The 24,863-nt window shown below is 30.6% G+C and overlaps 1 long non-coding RNA gene and 1 pseudogene across 1 annotated transcript; one reads left to right on the top strand and one right to left on the bottom strand.

Moving 5' to 3' along the window:
* Positions 1-7,121: 7,121 nt before the first annotated feature.
* Positions 7,122-9,504, bottom strand: LOC132599553 (uncharacterized). The gene is made up of 4 exons (XR_009566873.1): positions 9,310-9,504; positions 8,793-8,841; positions 8,329-8,475; positions 7,122-8,110 (listed from the first exon to the last, which is right to left on the bottom strand). It is a non-coding gene; the product is annotated as an uncharacterized LOC132599553 (long non-coding RNA).
* Positions 9,505-23,967: 14,463 nt separating this feature from the next.
* LOC132643801 (dehydration-responsive element-binding protein 1D-like) lies at positions 23,968-24,547 on the top strand (annotated as a pseudogene).
* The last annotated feature ends 316 nt before the right edge of the window (positions 24,548-24,863 follow it).

Genomic DNA, 24,863 nt, shown 5'->3' with positions numbered 1-24,863 from the left:
GCTTCATTTTTTAAAAGTTACTATTACAACTTATTACATTTTGTATTTTCATGGGTGATATCTTACCTCACCAACTGTAATTCTATAATCAAACTAATTGAATATTGTTACAATTGATGAAATAAATTACTCGGATGTTTATTGCAGCACTATTTAATATCCTAAAAGAAACTAAGATGGGTATTACATTCTCAAAAGGCATTTTCCAATGTCTTAAGTTTCTAATTATATACGGAGCACCATAATAGCCAGAATAATTTATTAGTACATACTTATGATAGGTTTAGTAAAAAAAAAGGATAGAAATCTTATACCGCATCTATGCCAATGTTATTTGACATAATATACATAATCACCATATGTATAAAAAGTTTCACGTTTTAGCCTAGGGGAATGGTAGTTCAAATGACGTTTCCGTACTTTGAAGTAGTTAAAAATTCAATAAGTTTTGAAATTCTGGTTCAAATTTGATTAACGCGTAATTTAAAAAGAGTCTGTTAGCCTTTTTCTTAAAGAAAGTTATATAAACTGAAACAAAGAAATAACATCATGGAACAAATTATTGAACCCGTGCTCCCAAAATTTTTTATCTTTACATACGTGACTTTCAAGAAATGTTGTAGAATATATCAATTCTTTTTATAATTGCATAAAAATAAAATTATAAATATATGTTAAGCCCGTGCTGGCACGGGCTCTGGTATCTAGTTGAACCTATAAGGGACCATTTTTGTCATTTTCTCCAAAAGCATATGTCCAATGTGATTTGAAGGTGAGGATATTGATGAGCCGTGAAATTACGGGATATTCGATGCTAATTCCTTAAGCTTTTGTGACTCTTTAAGCACTTTTGTTGTTACTTTTTTGTGTATTTATGTTGTTTTGTAGGATTAGATGCCCGGAGAGCATAACGGAGCAAAACGGACCAAAATAGAGCAAAAATAGAACAATCTACACTTTCTGGCAGCATCTGCTAATAGCACATGCTGCAGCATGCTGAACCCGCGAGTAGCACTTGGTGCAGCACATGGTGACAGATAAATTGGCACAACCTGCGATTAGCATGTTGAACCTGCGACACAACCCGCGAGTAGCACTTGGTGCAGCACATGGTGACAGAGAAATTGGCACAACATGCGACTAGCATGTTGCACCTGCGACACAACATACGATTAGCATGTTGTGCACGAGGGTATTGTTGTCCAGATTTTGTTCCCGTTTTTGGAATGATATAAATACTCTTTTAGGGTTTGTAATAGACATCTTTGGCAGTTTTTTACAAGTTTTGGAGACTAGGTTTCTATACCACACTTTGGGATTGAAGATTTGAAGATTTGGTTGAGCATTTCTTAACCCTTCACTCATTTCTTCAATTCCTTGCTTCGTATTGTATATCTAAGTGTGTAGAATTTTATTCTATAACTTTAATCTTGTTTATGAAAATATTCATTTGCAAATTTGGATGAAACCTCTTGTTATGCTTGTGTATTGAATGATCTTTATTGCTATTGAAGTGGGTCTTTGTTGATTTCATTAATCTCGTTGTTGAATATTTCCAAAGGGATTAGCTAACCCTAGGACTCACCCATTTACTTTGATTGAGCTCGGAAGAGGAAATCTAAGTTGGGAAAGATTGATTAACAAGAATTTGGGTCATTAAACCCATCTAATAACTTGAGTTAGGAATAGGAAAGTTACTTGAGATTCAATTGGTTGTGCTTGATATCACACTCTAAGGCTTGGAAAAGCTTAGAGTGAAATTCATTGATTTGGTTGGAAGACTTTCAATGAGATTGTAGAAACCATTATCTATTAACATAAACCCGCTCTTAGTTGTAAAATCGTAAAATACGTTGGATCGTTACGTGAGTGTAATCTCCTATTATCCATGCTTGTGGCCATTGATCATTTTACTCGCTTTCTAGGTTAGTTTACATTTCCGCATTAGTTATAATTTTCTCAAACAAAACCCAAAATATTATCTATCGTTTGGCTTTAGCTTAGTTGGTGAAAGTTCCTTACTTTCTTAATCGTCTAGTATATTGTTCCCTGTGGGATCGACCCCGACTTATAGTTGGGTAAATTATATTACATACGACCGTGTACACTTTCTCTTTGAGGAGTGGATTTGGACGTTATCAGATATAAATATCATTTGACAAATACAACTTATAATAGCATTTATTGCAACTTATAAATCGCATTTGACAATTGCACTTACAGCATTCGATAATTGTATCTTATAATATGATTTAAAGATTTCATTCGATAATTGCGACTTATAAATTGTGTTAGGTAACCTCTACTTATAAATCACCAAGGAAGTTGTCGGCACTTCGCGTAGTAATAAAAACATCATAAAGTTATTAACTATTTTTTTGTAATAGCTAAATACTGTAATATATTTTCCAAGAAATAAATATTCTTTCTAGCCTTCATATCCAATAAATTAATAAAGGTGAAACTATTTAAATGTTTCTTAAAAAACATGTAAATAAATGAAAGATTTAACAAAATTTTAATCTCTTTACGTGCATATGTATACAATTTTAAAATAAATTTATTACTTTGTAAATTTAATGTGTACATATATAAGTATTAATTTTTCCCTCAAATTAAAAGTAATTTTTAAAATCTAAATAAGAATATAAAATGAAGGACAAAATCAAATTGCACCAAATCCTCAAACTTAAATTGTATGCATCTTTTTTTATAATTCTCGCCTTTATTTTTCCATCGCTCTTCCTTCTATTTACCCTTAACACTCTATTCTCCCTGCTTATTTCCCTACTTATTCATTTTTTTTAAAAGAAATGATTTATCTTCCATTCCTTTCATTTTTCTCTATGTCTTGTCACCTTTCACGATGCTCATCCTTCCGCTTTAAAATAATTTCTTTTCGTTCTCAAATCATATAATTATACTCAAACTTCTCAAAATGTCAAAATATACAACATTTGGAAGCTTATCTATAAATGGAACACACGAAAGAAGTTGCAAAGAGAATCCACAAAAGTTCACAGGAGAAATATTTCCCTCAAATTAGAAATAATTATTAAAATCTAACTGAGCTATAAAATAAAGAAGGATAAAATTGAATTGCACCAAATCCTCAAAATTAAATTGTATGTATCTTGTGTTATAATTCTCGCTTATTTTTTCATCCTTTTCCTTCTGTTTACCCTTAACTCCTTTACCATGCTTATTCCCTTCTTATTCATTTGTTTAAAATGAAAATGTCTTATCTTCCCTTCTTTTCATTTTTCTCCATCGTATTATCACCTTCCATAATACTTATCCTTCCACTCTAAAATAATTTCTTTTCATCCTCAAATTATATACTTATACTCAAACTTCTCAAAATATATAAAATTCAGTTGGAAGCTTATCCTATAAATTGAACACACAAAAGAAGTTGCAAAGAGTATCCACAAAAGTTCAGAGGAGAATTATTTCAAGCTTCAGTCTCTTTGAGAAATATCTTTCGTTGATTCACCTGAATTTATAACTACATAGAAGAGCCGGTTGGCTCACTTTTTCGTCGTCCGTTCCATTAAAAAAAAAGTGTGGGCCCCACATTAAACACCAACCAATATATTAAAAAAAGTGTGGGCCCCATATTAAACACCAACCAATATAAAAAAAAAAAGTGGAACCGACCATCTCCAAACTCACGGGGAAAAAAAAGTGGACCCCCTATTAACAAAATCAAGCAATATAAAAAAAAAAATGAATCCCATATTAAAAAAACAAACAATGTCAAAAAAAAAAAAGTGCATCCCATATTAAAGAATCAAACAATATTCATGTAATTTCCAAAGTATCTCATTAAATCAATAATGATGGATTCATTGCCACATGCGTATCAACCCATTAGTAGGAGCAAATGAAATTATTGTACAGCAACATACTTAAAATACTTATATATTAAAATAAGATAGAATTTAATTACTTTTTCATTCTTTCCTTACTCTAATAAATGTGAAAAGAGATTAATATCATAAAAGAAAAAATAATATTAAATGGAGATCAAATAATTAATAAGGTAAATTAGTGAAATTATAGTTCTAATTGACGTTTCCTTAAAAAACTGTGCGAAAGACAACATGACAAGTAAAATGTGTTAAACCAAAAATACCATATTAAACAACAACCAATATATTAAAAACAAAAAGTGTGGGCTCCATATTAAACACCAACCAATATTAAAAATAAAAAAAAATAAAAAAAGAAAAAAGAGTGGAACCCACCATCTCCAAACTCACAGGGAAAAAAAATGGAACCCATATTAACAAAATCAAGCAATATCAAAAAAAAAAAAAAAAGGTGAGTCCCATATTAAAAAAACAAACAACGTCAAAAAAAAAAAAGTGCATCCCATATTAAAGAATCAAACAATATTCATGTAATTTCCAAAGTATCTCATTAAATCAATAATGATGGATTCATTGCCACATGCGTATCAACCCATTAGTGGGAGCAAATGAAATTATTGTTCAACAACATACTTAAAATACTTATATATTAAAATAAGATAGAATTTAATTACTTTTTCATTCCTTCCTTACTCTAATAAATGTGAAAAGAGATAAATGGCATAAAGGAAAAAATAATATTAAATGAAGATCAAATAATTAATAAGGTAAATTAGTGAAATTATAGTTCTAATTGACGTTTCCTTAAAAAACCGTGTAAAAGGCAACATAACAAGTAAAATGAGTTAAACCAAAAATATTTACCAAAAATTAAAAAATAGAAGTTCTTCATTTAAATAGAAAATCAAATTTCTACTTTGTTTCATTTTAAACATGTAAAATTAATATAATAATTTGAATTAGAATTATCCAAATCAAAATTTGATAAAAAATAATAGTTATTGTTTAGGCCCAATCTACATACATTAACAATAGAATATTTTACATCTTTAAATTAATCGAATCAAAATTCAAAGTATCAACTGATGCTTAAATATTGCTATTGTTTTATCTCAAAGAGAGAAAAATAGTTTCCTTTTAAATAAGTCTTCTCTTTTAAAAAGTATTAATAACTTTTTGCCAACTTTGTATTCGCAGCAAACACTAATATAATAAAGTTTTGGATACGGAGCACAAACTATAATGTTATATTAATCGTGTTTTGAACATAATATATATATATATATATATATATATATATATATATATATATATATATATATATATATATATATATATTACTTTACTGCTATATAGAAGAGCCGGTTTATAAGCAAGATCGTCGTCCGTCCTTTGGTCCCACTTTTTTATTTATTTAAGGGCAAAAAAATCCTTTGTGCCCCCCTCCCCCACCTTTTTAATTTAAGGGCAAAAAAATGACATTTTATACTTTATATTACCTACTCTTCTAAAAAGTAGGTAGAAATACTTTATTATATTTCTATTTTTCTACTATATAGAAGCATCGTTTATCCATGCTTCGTCGTCAGTCACTGTTAAAAAAAAAAAGTGTCGACCCCATACTAAAAACGCCAAGCAATATTTTTTTTAAAAAAAAAGGAAAAAAAACTGGACCCCACCCTCTCCAAACTCATGAAAAAAAATCGGACCCCACCCCTCCAAACTCATGAAAAAAAAAGTGGACCCCGTATTAAAAAAAACAAGCAATGTCTCAAAAAAAAACGTGCATCCGATATATTAAAAAATCAAACAATATTCATGTAATTCCCAAAGTATCCCCATCAAGTCAATAATAGTGGATTCATTGTCACATGCGTATTAACCCATTAGTGGGAGCAAATGAAATTATTGCACGGTAAAAAACATGGACCCTATATTATTACTTTTCTTCAAAAGGTTAAGTAGGCAAATACATACAATTTCCTTTCTTTTCTTCTATTAGCATTAGATCTAATCTAGATATTTAATTGTTGTATTTGCTATTCCGTCATGCCATTTATTTGTTATGTTTACTAAAATAAATATACTTAAAATATTTATATTTTAAAATAAGATAGAATTTAATTACTTTTTCATTTTTATTCTTACTCTAATAAATGTGAAAAGAGATTAATATCAAATGGAGATCACATAATGAATAAGGTAAATTAGTCAAATTATAATTCTAATTCACATTTCCTTAAAAAACCGTGCAAAAGACAACATGACAAGTAAAATGAGCTAAACCGAGAATATTTACCAAAAATTAAAAAAATAGCATTTTTTCTTCGTTTAAATAGAAAATCAATTTCTACTTTGTTTAGTTTTAAACATGTAAAATTAATTTAATAATTTGAATTAGAATTATCCAAATCAAAATTTGATAAAAAATAATAAGTATTTTGAACATAGTATATATATATATAGACTCTCTCTGTTTAAATTTGTTTGAACCTATTTTTTTTTTAGTCCATGCCAAAATGAATGACCTATATATATATATATATATATATATATATAGACTCCCTCTGTTTAAATTTGTTTGAACCTATTTTCTTTTTAGTCCATGCCAAAATGAATGACCTCTTTCCTAATTTGGAAACAAATTCACTTTATGAATGATTTACAACCACACAAATTTTCAAGGCTTATTTTGAACCACAAGTTTTAAAAGTCTTCTCTCTTTCTTAAATGTCGTGCCCAGTCAAATGGGTTCATATAAATTGAAACGGAGAGAGTATATATTTTCACTATCTAAACACAACTACATATAATTCAAAGTGTTGGGCCCGTGCTGCGGCCATCTAGTATGTATTAGAATCACTGAAGAAGAAATACAACTAACAAAACCAAGAAAAAATATAGCAATAAAGAAATAGAATATGAAAGACTGAAAAGAAAGTAGCTAGGTGATGAGAAAGAATATACCTAGGTTTTCTCACACTAAATCAAATTTATACAACGCATATATGAAAACACTTCTTTTTATTCAGATGATACCCTCTGTGAAAAAACAATATAAAAGCATAGCAAACTTTGAATGACATTCCGGATAAAATGATAGAAACATAGACGAAGAGAATTACATCAAGAATATAAATTATTATTTTATAATAAAATGTACACTAGCTAACTATAATTGATGTACCTAAACAATAAGTGAAATCCAGAGAACTGCAAGAACACTGCTATTTCATACTCTAGGAAGCCACAACTATATCTATAATGCAAAACTAATTGCAACGATTATAACTTCTTAGAAATGGAGATATGGAACATGTATATGAAACTATGTGAATATATTGGAAAAGGATAAGATAGCGGAGGTGAAATGATCTGTAACGGACCTGAAATTATAGCCTTTAATTAGTGATTCAATCAATAGGATAAAATTGATTACTATTTAATAATATTTAGAAGTGTCCATTGAATTTTTTAATAAAGCTTGTAAAAGGAAGAAAAATTCAAAAAAAAAAAAAGAGAAAAATATATAAATACCATTGATGGACATAAAGAGGTGTCACATCACCTTGTCTATGTCTGACTTTATATTATATATAGATTTGACAATCGTGCCTTATAAATCGCATTTACAATTGAAATTTATAAATCATCTTTGATTACCCCGACCAGGGACGAATTTAAATGGAGGTGAGGGTACCCGAACACCCTCGGTAAAAAAATTACAGTATAAATATAGGGTAGATGTATTAACTTTTGAACACCCTGAACATATGCAAAAGGTTAGCTCAATGTCACGACCCAATTAGAGGGCCATGACAAGCACCCGGAGCTGACCTCCCGAGCACCTCTTATCATACATTTCATAATCATATCTAGGTGGACCACAAAGATAACTCATAACTATCATAATCTGTAAGGGCTTTAGTCCAAAAGATAAATGCACATCTGTAGAATCATCATCAACTATGCCCATATGCGCAAGCCGACAAGGCTGCCAAAAATGATATACAAAATATGAACCGATGAGGTTATAGAGCATCTAACTACACACATTTGTCTGTGAGCCTCTACATGGAGTGTATAACATCATAAAGACGGAACAGGACCCCGCCATGCCCATATATGTACACAAAAGAATAATACCAGCTGAATCGCAGCTCTGAAACAAATGGAGTGCTCCTGTACAATCGCTGATGAAGCAGCCTAGGGGCCTGGTCCGTCTCCCTATCTACCTGCGGGTATGAACGCAGCGTCCACAAACAAAAAGGTCGACAGTACGAATAATGTACCAAGTATGTAAGGCATGACTAACAAAATAAAGAAAATATGAAGATAACATAAGAGAGAATGATCAATCTGTACCTCTGAATGCCTCTCGAGGTGGATGTCAGGCATGCTTAGCTCTTTCAAAAAAAAAAAAAAATTCATACATACATATATAATACCGTACCTGGATATATAGGCTCGGTGTTATCAACATATCATCATCATCCCGCGTCCGGGGTATCATCATAACGTACCCACTGCAGTGGTGTGCACATCTACGTGCTGTACCAGGCCGATTATAGCACGGCTCGATGTGAGAAAATAGCTACAACTATATAAAGCATGCATGAGAGCCCAAATAAAAGCTATAACTCTATGGAGTAACGTAAGGTCGGTAAACCTCCGAATTTCATTATGGAACTATCATCATCATCATATCTCACCTTGATAGAAAAATTACCATAAGATGAGATCAACAACAATGAACAAGATCAATAATCATGAAACTAAGTTCAATAATATCATAAGAACATCAAGAACTATAAGCTTTAGTATTTCTAGAAATGGAGTCATCATGGAGGACATTTGTATATATGTTCATATCGAAGTGATCATGCCATAAGAAAGAAAGGGTTAGCCTTAACATACCTTTTCGTCTCCTTAACTAATTAACGTTTTTCCTTCCAAGCTCGCAAATCTACATTCAACGGGATTCATACTAGAGTTAAGTCTTGAAAACATTCATAAGTTCAAACTAGAGCAATTAGTGAGCTAGCGGAATTTGGGCAGCACTTCCCCTATTTTATCTACTTCCACCAAATTCCCAAACAACTCCCAAATGACAATAACAACATCATCAATACCGTAATCAAAGATTTCATTCAAACTAACTCAATTCAATCCCAAAACTTCTTCTCATAATCAATTTATAACAACAACTTCAACACAACCTCTTATACACTTGTATACTACACCGCTTTAACATCATTATTATCCCTCATAACAAGATTATGCTCAAAACATGCTAATAATTATAGCTCAAGTTAATTTACAACTCAAAATATCATCAAATTCATATTTGAACTTTTTCTCCAATTCCTCCTCCCCAAATCTTAGCGTAATTACCAAATAAACTCATAAGCATGAAACTAAGATGAAAGTTTACCTCAAAATTCAAGAACACTTCAACTTCCAAAGTCACTTCACCTTAAAAATTACCCTTCAAAGCTTTTACAAGAAGAAGGATCAAGTTTGAATCTCACTTTGTAACCCTAAATGCTTTGATCTTCACTTTGATCTGTTATTTTGGCTTGGAAATGTGTTGGAATATGTTTGGAGAAGTTTCTAGAGCTCTCTTGAACTTGGGAGTGTGTTTAAAATGACTAAACTGAAGAGGGGTCGTCGTACTTAAATTCTGGAAATTTCCACTGACTTGTATTATACGATTAGTATAACTTGGTCGTATAATATTATACGGCCAACTTACTGGCCGTATAACATTATACGGTCCGTATAATTCGGTCGTATAATGCCACCATCATTTCTGCTTCTCTGTAAAATTTGATATCCTTTTTATAATATTATACGGCCACCTTACTGGCCATATAATATTATACGGTCCGTATAATATGGCCGTATAATACCACCTGAAATTTCTACTTTTCTGCTAAATATTTTTTTGTATTCTTAAATACGGTCCATATCTTAAGATACGGATCATATCCCACTTATACGACCCATACACCATATTATCCAAAAACAACTTTTGACGAACCTTCCCGCTTCGATTCACTTATAACACAAGTTAAACATGTCCAACCTAAAATATCCTTGAAACAAATCCCGGTGTCCAAAACTAAGTACCAACGTACTACGAATCTCGATGCGCAAAACCACAAGGTGTAGCACTCAAGCGGTTCAGGGTGTTCAAAATTGTCTCCAGCATCCTAGATTTAATTCCCATTAACAACATTGTTTTTTATAATTTAACTTTTATTTTTATTTTTTTAACCCCCGGGTGAAAATTCTGGATCCGTCACTAATTGCGACTATCACATTTACCACTATCTTATAAATCGTATTTGATGATTGTGACTTATAAATCGTATTTGACAAGTACAACTTATAAATTGTGTTGTTTCGCATTTGACAGCTGTTAGTTTGCGACTTATAAATTGCTTTTGAAATTGAGACTTGCAAGTCACATTTACCAACTGCTACTTACGGAAAAGAGAGATTTTTATTTACACAAAAACTTCACCGAAAAGGAGACGTTCAGAATATTTAGGTACGGTTTTGCAATGAAAAGAAAAGAATCACATTACATGCAAACTTAAAATAATTTAGTCAACAAACTACAGATAATGAAAGGTACCTGTTACCAAATTCTGTAAGGCCAGTAAGCCCATGAAGGGGACATTTGAAGAAAATAAGAAAGTGAGAAGCAAAGGGAACACAAAAGATCCTGGACCTTGCACATGAAAATAATTAGTAGCACATTGTACCCACTTCCCCGTGGGGAAACCATAGGAAAATTGACACTTTTCATCATACTTTCTTTTGGTTTTAGTGTTCATAATTTATTGATCTGACTAATTCATAATCAAGCTGTATAAAATCCATCAAGGTAAAAATTACTAACTATTGAGCGTCCAATCGAAAAAAACTATCCTATTAGATGAGAGAGTCTATTCAACATAGAAAGCCACCAGTATTTCTCTTTTCAAAAAATGAAGGATGATTGGTACATAACAATCACCCTCGCATGAGGACCTACGATCTCGTTGGTCACGATTGACAGCACTTATTTGATACAGATAACTACTCTTGGCACCCCCCTTTGGTCCAAGTTGGTCATGGCAAGCACCCTTACCAGGTCCACGCCATCGCTTTGAGTTGCGGCCTCAAGTGTTAATCGACATGTTTTGATATCAACTATTGTCGATTGACAGGAAAGACCAACCCGAAAGACGTAGTCTGTTTGGGTAAGCTGAGTCTATTCAGCCTATAAACTCATTAATGTATGAGATATAATTAATACATAACAAAAACACCTTTTTACTACAGATATTTCACTCCCAATGTTTGAACCATATATCACCCATTAAAAAATAGAAGAATCATATTCAGATTCAAGTTGCGTAAAGTTCATTAAAGTGAAAACACTATTCATTAGATATTTTCTATTCTCGAGGTTTGATCACAAGATCTTTGATTAAAATAGAGAAATTCTATCCAGATTCAAGACACGTAAAGTCCATTAAGGTGACATTAGTTTTTACTATAGATGTTTTTATACTAAGGAAAAGGTTCAGATCTGCTCTTCTACTATACGAAATTGCACGGATATGCCCGTTGTTAAAAGGTGGTCTCACATATGCCCTTAACGTTACTTTTTGAGTTACTCATGCCCTTAACGTTACTTGTTGGGTTAGTCATGCTCTTGATTTAACGGAAACCCAATAAAAATATGGATTTGTGCATTTTCGCATAGTATAGGGGCATATTTGATCCACTGAAATTTCAAAATATTATGGCAAAAAACAAAAATATGGCACAAAATATCATTGCATTCCAAAACATAAAAAACATTTGCAATTACAATCCATGCATCCACCATTACATTACATCTAAAGTATACAACTAAAAGATTAAATGCAACTACGTACCACCATCTTTTAAAGATTGTTTTCACAAACAAGAGCACCATTTTCCCTTTTCAAAAGATTTGTTTTACTGATGATGATATCATTTTTCTTTTTCATTTTATTGATGATCTGGATATTTTTCGTCCTCCCAGTCCCAGTATCTACATGATAATGCATGCAACAACTACCGCACAAAACATAAACATAAAAAAAATTCATTATAGATTGCCAGAAAATAAAATCACAAGGAAAAAGAGATAACTTACATTAGACTTATGACACCTGAAAAAACGTCTCCCGCAGTGCTGAAACTTTGATAACAATAATAGAGAGAATATTACATTTTAAACATATATACGGTCTTACATGAAATTCAATGTGGTCTGGCCCTTTTGCGAATTCCACGCATAATAGAAATTTAGTAGATCTGTAATGACTTGTGATTTTTTTTGTGATCTGTAATGATATATTAGACTTGTGATTATTTATTTTTATTTTTGGTGACAGATCTGTAATGAATTTTTTTTATGTTTATATTTTGTGCGGCAGTTGTTACATGCTTTATCGTGTAGATATTGGAACTGGGAAGACAAAAGATATCCAGAAAAAACTATCCAGATCATCAACAAATTGAAAAATAAAAATGATATTATCATTAGTAAAACAAATCTTTTGAAAAGGGGAAATGGTGCTCTTGTTTGTGAAAACAATCTTTAAAAGATTGTTGTAATTGCATTTGATCTTTTAGTTGTATAATTTAGATGTAATGTAATGGTGGATGCATGGATTGTAATTGCAAATACTTTTAATTTTTTGGAATGCAATGATATTTTGTGCCATATTTTTTTTTGCCATAATATTTAGGAATTTCAGTGGATCAAATATGCCCTTATACTATGCGAAACTGCACAAATCTGCCCTCCAATATTTTTGTCGGGTTTCTGTTAAATCAAGGGCATGAGTAACCCAAAAAATAACGTTAAGGACATATGTGAGACCACCTTTTAACGATGGGCATATTCGTGCAATTTCGTATAGTAGAAGGGCACATCCGGACCTTTTCCGTTTATACTATAAAGGTTTGAACCGAAGATCTCTGATTTAAAGTAGAGAAATCCTATTAAGATTCAAGGTGCATAAAGTCCATACGTGAAAACACTTTTTACTAGAAATTTTTCACTTTCAAGGTTTGAATACTAGATCTATAATTAAAGATAGAAGAATTTTACAAAGAGACAGATTCAAGATTTGAAGTTTATGAGTTCATGTAATAATCACAAGTTAACATTATCAAATATTTATTAATATATGATGAACATACCTGATTTGAGTAAAAATTATTGAGTTACCTAAATTATATGTTGTATTTTAGACTTGTCGGTTGTCGCTGTCTATCCATTTCAATTTTGACCATCTCCTGATGATACCGACCTTAGCTTCTTTCTTTCATTTATAAACAATAGTCTTGGAGTGTGAAAGTGAGGACGAGCTGCCACCGACAGTCGATGTGATGGAGTGGTAAATACTCCTTCATTCTTAATAGAAGTCTCAGGTTCGAGCCCTCTTGATACGGAGTGGCCTTTATTAGAAAGAGTTTTATATTGTCATGCGGAATTTTCCGACGTAAATTCGAATTTAATTTGATCCGATATAAATACCGAGCATCGAATAAAAAACCGGAAAGAAATGACAAGTTGCCTAAAAGTCAATCCCGTGTGCTGGAACTCAGCGTCTGGTCACCAATTTGATGACAAAAATCAGTTATTTTGTCTGTTTGTTAAATTTCATTGGACTCGATAGTTGGGGTGGCTATTCGTGCCAACCCCTCAGGTCCCAAAGGCAACTCATCCTCACTTACCACCATTATAGTCAAAGAATGTCTTACATGTAAACTCCTTTTTAATATTTGTAATGTTTGGATTAATTTGTATGTATTTTGATTAATCTCATTTGGCACTTATTAACTTTTATTTTTATAAATATAGAATAAATATTCATCAAAATTTGAGCAGACCAGTATATCCTCACTTCCCAGTATCATATTCAATAACTAGTTAACTTGTCCGCGCTTCGCGCGGTCATAAAAAAATATCAATAAATTTATTAAGTGATCCATTTATTGATCAATTTATAAATTAGTTCGTAAAAAAAAAAAAATCATGACAAATACTTAAACTAATAATGCCAAATGAAAAAGCTTCTAAATTATAGTAGTAAATTAAAACAAAAATAGATACTTTTGGTTCCAATTACTCCTCACTCATCAAAATTTTCTCCAAAATAACCAAAAAGGAAGAACAAATTCCTCTTATTGTTTAAATTTATATAGGAAACGAATTATTAATAATCTTTTTCTAATATTTGAATGTTAAAAAATAACAAAAAGTTAGATATATATAAATATAGATATGAAGAATATTTCAATGTAAATTAAATAATAGGATCGTAACACCACGTAAAATTGTGATAAGATGAAAATATATTTCCGTCTAAAAGTGAAACTTATAGTGATATAATCTATGAATATATGTTTGAGTTACAAAATTTGGCATTGTCAGGAGTATCTCAAGGAACTCCAATCAATTATTATAGGCGTATCGCTCTTGATAAAAGATTTAGTGTTGTCGCACATATCTCAATTAGAAACTCTAATAATATTGAATTATTAGAGAATTGTTATTTCTCGATTAATTTTATCTTCTCTATTTTAATATGTTCAGAAAAGTATAAAGACTTCGACTTCATATACAACATACATTTTGTCATTCTAAAATCAGTTCCAATTAGGATCAACATTGAGTATACATAAGTTGGAGATCTATAGTTGCATTTGAGTTATATTTGATTCGCTTTTTGAGAATACTTACATATAAAAGATTTCGCCCGCATTTTGTAACTGAGGTTATTGCCGCATACAAATTATCTTCTTCTTTTTCTTCAAGAAACACTTACACATGACAACATCAAGTGATCTTGAACTGCTTTGTTTATCCTCAGGAATTGAATCACTCTTTCAACTGCAAAATGCACAAAATCATTCAATAATCATGTTGTCCAATCATTTTAGATGAGAAACATTAAATCACTAATAATTTAAGCATTAATATATTCGACAAAGGAACTACACTCAAACAATCGAAAACTAAAATGAAAAAATAGGAAAGTAAATAAATAGAGTCGTTGGAATCCTCAATAATCTCCCGCTCACTGCTCACAAATTGACTTTTAATTCTTTCCCCGCTTCTCAACCTCCTCCTAATAATATATACACACAGACAGAGGAATAACGATGCACCAAACATTATGCATGAATACCCAAAACACAAATATCCAAGATCCATTATATAGATATATATCTGCATTATGTTGTTGTGAAGTGTCATTTTTATTGCTTTTATCGTTAATTGTTAATTACTAATATTAATATCAAGGAACGTTTCTTTAGAGTGACCTTTGGTTTTTCAAATTAATTTAGCCTTTTAGACTTTCTAGTACAACGTAAAATGTGAAGAGGCTTTTGCACGGTGCTACTAAAAGGAACCGTTGTTTGTTTTGTGTGTTTTTTGCATCTTTAAAATTGAGTTTAATTTAATTGAATGAGTAGAATGAGGGAAGATTCATTGCTTTTATTTATTCATTGCTTTTATTTAATAAATTTAATATAAAGTAATCACAATAATTGTAGGGGAAGTGAAGGCAAATATAATGCTTTATTAAATGGTGAGTGAGTCTTTATTATGGGTGGAAGGATGAAATCTTTAATATTTTACTTTATTTAGTAAAATAGAGAAATGAAGAGGAGAAAGTCAAAAATTTGAGAAAAAAGATAAATGTCAATGGAGGTCATAGAGAGGTGTCACATCACCTTGTCTATGCCTAACTTTATTAGATATACTAGTGCACATATCCGTGCTTTGCGCGGTCATAAAGTTATTAGTGAATACATGAATACTTTTTTTTTTTTTTGTATAAATTTATTCGAGATACAAAAAAAAAAAAATGAACATGAAGATGCTCTTTCCAAAATATTCAAGTGTTTTTAACATACTTGTCAAGCATTAAACCTTCGACTTTATGTCGTGCTCTAATAACTATTACTCCCTCCGGATCAAAAAGAGTATCTACTTAGCCATTTACACGCCCGTTAAGAAAATATTAACTTTTAGACAAAAATAGGTAATTTGAATACACTGTCCCTAATTAAATAGATATTGAGATTTGATCACATAACACTTAATAGGGGCAAATTTGAAAAAATAAGGTTAATTCTTTCTTGATTTGATAAGTGGACACTCTTTTTGACCCAAGAAAAGAAAAGCTAAGCAGACACTTTTTTTTTTTATCTAAAGGAAGTATTTATTTATATCGATAAATGTTATGTCATTTTAAAATGCTTTTCACAGCATGTAGTTCTTTTTTAATACTTGGATCATAACATTTGTTGTCAAGAGACAAGACACTCACTGGGCGATTTGAAGGGTTCAAATCCATAACAAAGTTTTTCGGGATCTGTGGAAAGAAAATTAATTAATTAATTTAAAAAATAAATAATATTTTGCATTGTCATTTACTTGAATTGGACGATATTTTGTAAAGTCATCGTGTAGTAACCTTGTTTGTGAAATGAACCTGACGTTATTGCATCTCCCTTATCTTTTGGGAAGGGAGGTGAAATGATACTTTCAAGTTTATTTCTCTATTCATAACAGTCACATTGAGTTTTAATTAGAATATACAGTGAAATCTTACATTTGATAACAATTACATTGACTTCTTAATTAGGACATGCATTGAAATTTTACATTTCTTTCTTTTACGTAAATATTGATATTGATATTTGATAGATTGTAATGCTTTTTCGGAAAGAATTAAAATTTGAAAATGCAATTTGGTGAAGTTAATGTCAAAATAAATAGCTGGATCTTTCTTCTTTAATTAGGAACTCTTTCCTTCTCAAGCATGGTTCAACATAAACATTGTGAGAAATTTGACATGTAGTGGATGCAAATTAACTATGACTTTGGTGACATGAGAAAGCATCTGTATGATATCCACAGGAAATAACATATAGCTTCATACCTTCAAGAATCTTTTTAAAAAATACTCCATTGCTAATCATTCTGAACGAAAGTCCGTATATATTTTATAAATTTTTGAAAACAAAAGCTGACATAACAAATAATATACCTATCTTTTATCTGTTGAGTAGTATAATGTATGAACTCCAAAGAGAAAATTAAAGCGGAAAGAAAGAAAAGAAAATATGATATTTTATTTTTTTAGTTTTTCACCCGGTGTCAGGTACCCGCATTGGAGCCCGATTATATCCGGATTCGCGCCGCATAGGGCCCCATTTGGAGGGAAGCGCTCTCTATCAAGAAAGAAAAGAAAATATGATATTTAACTTAGAGAACAACATCTGAAACAACTCTGATAGAAGAATGTCATATTATCATGTATATATCACTCAAAATGGTGATTCATATTTAGATTTTGCAATATTTACTACATGCATGAGAATTGATTATTTCAAAAAAGAATTACTCTAAAAAACTTAAAAAGTGTAGATACATGTATATACTATATAGGTTCTTCCAAATTCTTATCCAACCAATTGAGATAGCAAATCGCACAAAGATGAGAGATGTAATGATAAAGTTGTACAGCGGCTGATCAAAGAATCCATAAGAAACACTACAAATTAGACATAGAAACAACTCATTGACATCGTTTCATTTCTCTCATATAACAATTACAAAAATTACTAAAAAGGAAAGGAAGCACAAAAAGAAATTAATGGGAAAAAAGAAGAAGAAGAAATTCATTATGTATTCCATCGACAGAATCAAATTCCCTACTTTTTATCAACCTGCACCAAAAATCGCTAAACCACTAATTCAAGTTGATCAAATATTACATGATTAGGGAGGGCTAAAAGAAAAGAAGTGAACTTAAACTCTAAGCACTTGAGTCCACTTAAGGAGAACTCTTGACTACATTGCTTTTGAGATTGCTAGATCTTGATTGACAGGAGAAATAACAATAATAAAACAAGTTTGCATTTAAATAATCCCTAAGAAATCAATGACTACAATATTATGCGATTGATATCCTTCACATACAATTTATACGTTTCCCTATTAGTTGTTGAAGCAAACGATCAGAAATCTTTGACAATATAATAGGATCATCAAATGTTATTACGTTTAACAGAAACAATTCTTTAGATGAATTATTTGGAATAACATGGCTAGTGAGGATTCATATATATATATGGTCGGCTCTAATTTATTTGGGATTGAGACATAATCATTGTTATTGTTGTCATAAGAAAGGGTATAACTGACCTTTTCATTTCAAGGCCGAATTGTATCTTTATGATCCCATAACAATATTGTCAATTGTCTTTCTACAAAATTCAAATGAATAGACATAACTGTGACTTGTTTGGAGGAGGATGAAAGAGAAATAAATAAAATAAGAGAACCTGTAGTATATTTTGATATAATGTCTGAAACCATATTGATATTAGATGTGCAAACCGTATTACCTATTGTTGTCTGAATTTAAGAGTACTCCTTTTTAATATTTGATTTGGGAATTGGAAGGGCAAAAATATTGGAGTATAAATATTTTGTATACCCTATAATTTAAAACCAGCTTGTTTGTCATCTCATCTCTGATCTCTTGGAAGCAAAATTAGTCATTCAAAAATTATGGATACGAACCACGGCAAAATCATGAAGAATGAGTCAGAAGATTCCTTGACAAACTCGTGGCTTCTAGATGAAATAACCTTCCACGTCTTAAGCTACGTGTTCCTAAAGTATCTAATGAGATTTCAAATCCTTAATCTGAAGAATTTGGAATGTCCCAAATAAACAGTAAACAGTTTTTCAATGAGGAATCAACTATATATTTGGGTAATGAACCTAAATATATAGAATGAAAAGATAAGAGGAATTTTTTGGATCATCATCGTTTGAGTCCAACTGAGTCTTTTGCCTCACCTGACCGTATTCTTTTGAAATCCTGATAAAAGCAATTAATTGGCTATAACTTTTCAGGAGCAAAAACATTACTATCTCTTTTTAAGTTGCAAAAATAGGTACTCATTTACATTAAAAGTTTTGGGTATGACTTTCCATGAGCTGAACGTTATAGAAGCCATTACTCATTCACGTTAAAAGTTGCTTAATTGTAATGTCTTTCCCTTTTAATTGAGCAATGACTGTGGATAATTATAAAAAATGAAGGAAATTTAAAAAAAAAAGATAAATGTCAATGGAGGTTATAGAGGTGCCTAATTTTATATTATATATAGATTGATGTTTTACTCCTAATCCTTCCCCTTGATCTTGACATCAAACGTCAACTTCTCTTAATTATATATCCTTTCGATTGAATTTTACACAAATTATTATTGTTTTGAATTACATACAGATTTGTTTGAATGTTGAAGTGTATGAAAAATAACTACTCTATCTGTTTTATTTTATGTGATACAATTGTTATTTGGAGAATCAATTTTTATCTTTGACCACAATTTTTTTATATGCTCTTTAAATTCTTAGAATTGTTAATAATTGTTAAATGTCAAAAGTATTTTTATGTAAGTTTTAAATATATAGATTTTATTTTAATAATTTTAAATTTTACGTTATAAATAATTGATGCAATACTTTCTCTACCCAGGATGTTGTTGTTGTTTGTACTTTTCCTACCTTAGTCTTGTTTATTTGTGTTCTTTGAGTAGTAGTAATGTACCCTAATTAGTATAGAATCATCATCAAGGATTACGATAGGACGAATAAAATTTATTTATCCTTAATTAAAAGTATCGAGTTCAAGTCTTAGATATGAAAAAATTCTTAATAAGAAATATTTTTCTTTTTAATAAACCTTACACGAGTACAAATTCAATTTAATCGAATTTTTACCAAGTACCGGGTGATAAACAAAAGGTGCGGGATCTTGTAGCTCAGTTGACTGGCTACCTGAATTTTTACCTTGTTGGTAAATGTTCGACTTCTCACTTTACAATTTCCTTCCCCTACCCTTATGTAATAAATTTTTCTTTAAAAAAAAAAAAAAAAAAAAAAAAGGTGTCAAATCATCAAACCCAGAAAGGAAGAAAAGTAGAAGGTGGGAAACGACCTCACAAGTTGTCGCATCAGCTGAGCCTAATACGCACACGTGTTCAACACATAAGCACAGACAATCCAGCTTTTAAACTTGTGTTAAAACCATCTGGGGTAAGGTAAAAATTTCCCGGAGTAATTACATTTAATCAATAGATATGCGTGTTTATATATATATATATATATATATATATCGTGTTTTTATAGTCCTCACATGATTTTTTTTGTTTCTTCTATAATATATATATTACTACTATATATAAGGGAGAATATCCAATTTTTATAGTCCTCACATGATTTTTTTTGTTTCTTTTGCCCCTAATTAAAGTTATAATGACTTACAAAATTATCACACATTTTGGTAAATGTTAAGAACTTTAAGAACTTTTTCCATATCAGTAGAAGTGATGATGACATACAAAAGGGTGATAATGAGACCCACAAAGCACATTAATCATACATATTAGAGTCTTTCTTTTGTGTGAAATGTTATTAAACTTATTTCAAATTATATTAAAAAAGGAACTATAGAAGATTATTTTCATATATATTCTGCAGATGTTTGAAAAAAACTATTGTTAATGAAAATACAATCTCCAAACAGTAATAATAGTAAACAATTGCAAAAGTATATTTCTCACTTTTTTTATTATTAAAATATTTTGCAAAATATGGATAATTAATAGCTTACATAATTTAGGATAAAATAGTTAAGTTTAACATGAAAAGGTTATTCCAATATCGATTTCATAAAAAGGTTCATTAAATTAAGCGGAATAAATGTTATTTCTTAACATGCATCTTTTGAAAGAAAAAGAGATAGCTTAACATAAGACCAATTTAGTTTTATTGACTTTTCATTTTTTTATAATTGTGGGCTTTAATTTGAAAGAAATCTACAAAAGTATCCTGCAATACCAAGGCTTTTAACTATTTATATTTGTTTATAAGTTAACTTTTTTAATTTCATCATACAACAATAATGTAGCATTAAATATTTTTGATATTAGTTGAATACTGTGCTTTTGCAAAAAATAAGTTAGCCAATATGAGTACAATTTAAAGAAACAAATGAAATTAATTTTACATATGATAAAGCTTAATCTAGATCATCAGAGAGTATAATTTCAAAAAAATTAGTAAAATAAAAATTATAAGAGCTTTCATGCATGCATTTATGTAATTTTTGTTTTTAAAAAGTCTAATATATAAATTAAGAAAAATATTCTCTTTAACTTTTAGATACCTTATTGTACCTTAAGATTTTAGAAGTCTTTAGAAAGAACCCAACTGATGTTACCAAAAAAAAAGTAAGAGCAAGAAAAATATAAAAAATTATAAATTTAATTTTAACGTTGGTTTGGGGCCGGGCTTAGCACGGGCCAAATGACACTAGTATATATATATATATTCATCTTCTATAATGGCATTTCACTAAAAATACCAAGTTTTGTTTTTTGGAACATTTTTTTCATGTTATGTTATGTTATGTTATATGTTTCTATACAGAGAAAAATCTAGAATTTCAAAATGATGGGTTCACAATTGCTTTTAAGATAAGATATAAAATTTTATAGAGACATCAACTTGGCAAGCAAAAGATAATTAATTAAATTTTTTTGAGAAGTAAGCTGTTTTTCATCGTTGCAGCTTAGCGCCATGGGGTTTTTTTGATTTTTTTTTTGTCTTTTGGGACTTGGTAAATTAGAAATAAAGGGAAAAAATCATCTGATGTAACATAATAAAGAAACACGTTTTTTACTTTTGGTTACTTAGAATTATTAAAAAAAAGGATTTAGAATAATATAAAAAGGAAGGTTAAAAGGCTGCTTTAGAAAATAAAAGCAAAAAAAAAAAAAAAAAAAAAACATGCAGGAGTTGGGGTTTGATCCCGAGACCTTGAGGATATTAGCATATCCCCTAACCAATGCTCCACTCAACCTATCTTGATCATGTGTTCCTTCAGTTAATATTAGATATATGTTCAGAATTATACACATAATATATCGAGTTTAGTTGAGTGACCATGTGTTCACGTGACCCAAATTATATACATAAATTTGCTCCTATTTCTATATATAACTGTATTTCGCTATAGCGATAAAAAAATACTCGGACAAATAATATCGTTATAAAGAGGTTATGACTGTAGATATAGCTTTTGTTTAATCATAGTTAACGACAAGTCATATATATTTTTACCTCATTAAATTATTTAAAAATAATAAGTTAATATTATTATATGTCAACACTAGATGCAAATAAGTTTTTTGAAGTTTTACATTGTGTAGCCGCTCAGCTAAATAATAGCCAGTAAATGTATATTTATTATATATTATTTATAATATATAAAAATTCTACATATTTTATATATAATTAATATGTATTTCTTGTATATTGGCTAGTGGTTGTAATTATTTTTGAACGAGTGGCCAATTGTGTAAAAACCTTTAGGGGTCATTTGGCAGCTGGTTAGAGTTAGGATTAGTTATGAGGGAATCTACGTATTATTTTATGCAGGGATAAGTTATGCATGATTTAGTTATTCATATATTAATTGTTCCACCTTATATCCTACATAAAATAATGCATAGATTCACTCGTAACTTATACATGTATTAGTTATGCGGGTTTCTAAATTGCAAATCAAACACCTAATTAATTTTATACATGAATAACTTACGTCCTAACTAATTACCAAACGTAATATTACTTATGCAGATACCTGCATAACTCACCTCTAAATCAGCTACCAAACGACCCCTTAGTTTTACCCCTAACTAATGGGCTAATAGAACCAACTAGGACCCATAGTAATTTTCCCTTTTCAAAGTTAAGCCACAAGGCACGCAGCCTGCTCCCGATAACACTTCGTGTTCCTTCGCGTCTCAACCGTATAAGCTTTTTTTGTTTTTTGTTTTTACACCTTATTCAACACTCACTATATATCCAACACTTTCACTTATATCATCTATAGACTATAACACTCTATGTACCCAGGGCCGGCTGGAGGGGGAACCGACTAAAGCAATTGCTTTAGGCCCCCCCAAAAATGAAGGCCCCAATTTTTTTAATTTTATATATTCATTATATATTATAAAAATTATGAATAAAAGAGATTATATTTTATACTTCTTTTCTTGAAATGTGATAGAGGTTATTGAAATAAATAATTTCAATTTTATACTCTTTCCGTCCCTATTTATGTGACATTCTTTCCTTTTCAGTTAGCAAAAAGAATGACATCTTTTCATATATGATAAAAATTTAATTTTATAATTTTCGTTCTGCCCTTTATGAGTTGTTATAGCCACAACTTTTTGTGGCGTGTTTTAAACCAAAAGATTTTTAAAAAATCTTTCTTTTTCTCTTATATTTCGGGTCCAGTCAAACACATTCACATAAATTACGTGTGCAGTCAAACGCATTCACATAAATTAGGGAGTAATAAACATTATGCAATATATAAAAGTGAACAAACTCACGACTTTGAAAATTTTAAGAAGATGAAGTCTCTTCTAGAGTTGATTATTTCTTATTAATAGTGGATTAAACCAATTTTTTTAACTTCAAAATAGACTTGAATTGTTTTAAATGTATGAAATTATTTGACATCTACTCAGTGATACAAAATTGAAATTATTAGATTATGAGAAGTTATAAAAATATCATAGTAACCATCTATATATGTTTCTTATACAAATGTTTATTTAAATTATAGTGAATACAACTACTAAATATTTCTAATAGTGAAGCTAGCATGTAATTGAGTGAATAATCAAAATAGGTACAAAATGGTTTGTATACCAAAAAAAAAAAAAAAGAATAAATATATATAAAATTTTATTAGGTAAATTTAAGGCCTCTTATAGAGGTTTGACTTTAGTCCACGAATTTCGTTGAGCCGCCCCTGTATGTACCTAACTTTTCATAAATGTCACAATATATATAGAACACACTTCTTTTTCAACAAGGAACCTTAACCTTAGCTGAATCATCCACTCTTTACACTTTCCTCATTCATCATTTACAAGAATGGACATTTTCGGAGACTTCTATTTCGATCCACTTCCTTTAGTACCAACTTCTTCTACATCAACCTCTAATAATAGCAGCTGTGGAAAAGCTAAATCCTCTGATGAGGAAGTTATGTTACTAGCTTCAAAAAACCCGAAAAGACGTGCAGGGAGGAAGAAGTTTTCGCGAAACTCGACATCCAATTTACAGGAGAGTTAGAAGGAGAAATTCTGAGAAGTGGGTTAGCGAAGTAAGTACCAGGAAAAAAATCAAGAATTTGGCTTGGCACGTTCCCAACTCCAGAAATGGCTGCTAGAGCTCAAGACGTGGCGGTAATAGCTTTGAGAGGCAGGTCTGCTTGTTTGAATTTTACTGACTCAGCTTGGAGGTTGCTCGTCCCGGCTTCAGCGGCCGCAGGGATATTCAGAAGGCGGCCGCTGAAGCAGCTGAATCATTTTGGCAGTCAGAAATATCGTCGGAGGGAGAAAACTCTAAGGAATTAGTCATCATTGTTGACCAAGTGATCATAAGCGAAGTGTTATCTCTATGTGTTCAAGATAGTATTTTAACAAAACCAGTTTCTGTTTTAAGAATCTAAAGACTGAAAAAATGTTAAGGATAGAAAATAGAAGAAGTAGAAATTTTCAAGCCCACAAGTTTCTTATGTGTCCTTAAGAAATCTAATCCCCTCACAGTTTCCAAGGTTACTGGATTAATTTCTCCCAGGATAGAACGGAAAACTATTCTGTAATAGCGGCAATGCAAATTACAGAACTTCGGCGAACTCAAAGATCGGCAGCAAATCACACCGGACACTTATTTTTTGGTTTGAAAAATTATGCAGAACGCAGAAGAGAGAGGGGGAGTAAAAACACAGTTTTGTTTGTTCTGGAAATTTTTTCAGTATCTGGAAA

The sequence above is a fragment of the Lycium barbarum genome, chromosome 6, assembly GCF_019175385.1.
Source record: "Lycium barbarum isolate Lr01 chromosome 6, ASM1917538v2, whole genome shotgun sequence".
NCBI classification, from domain to species: Eukaryota; Viridiplantae; Streptophyta; class Magnoliopsida; order Solanales; family Solanaceae; genus Lycium; species Lycium barbarum.
Note: the sequence above shows the minus strand (reverse complement) of the source record. Positions and strands in the feature narration are given on the sequence as shown.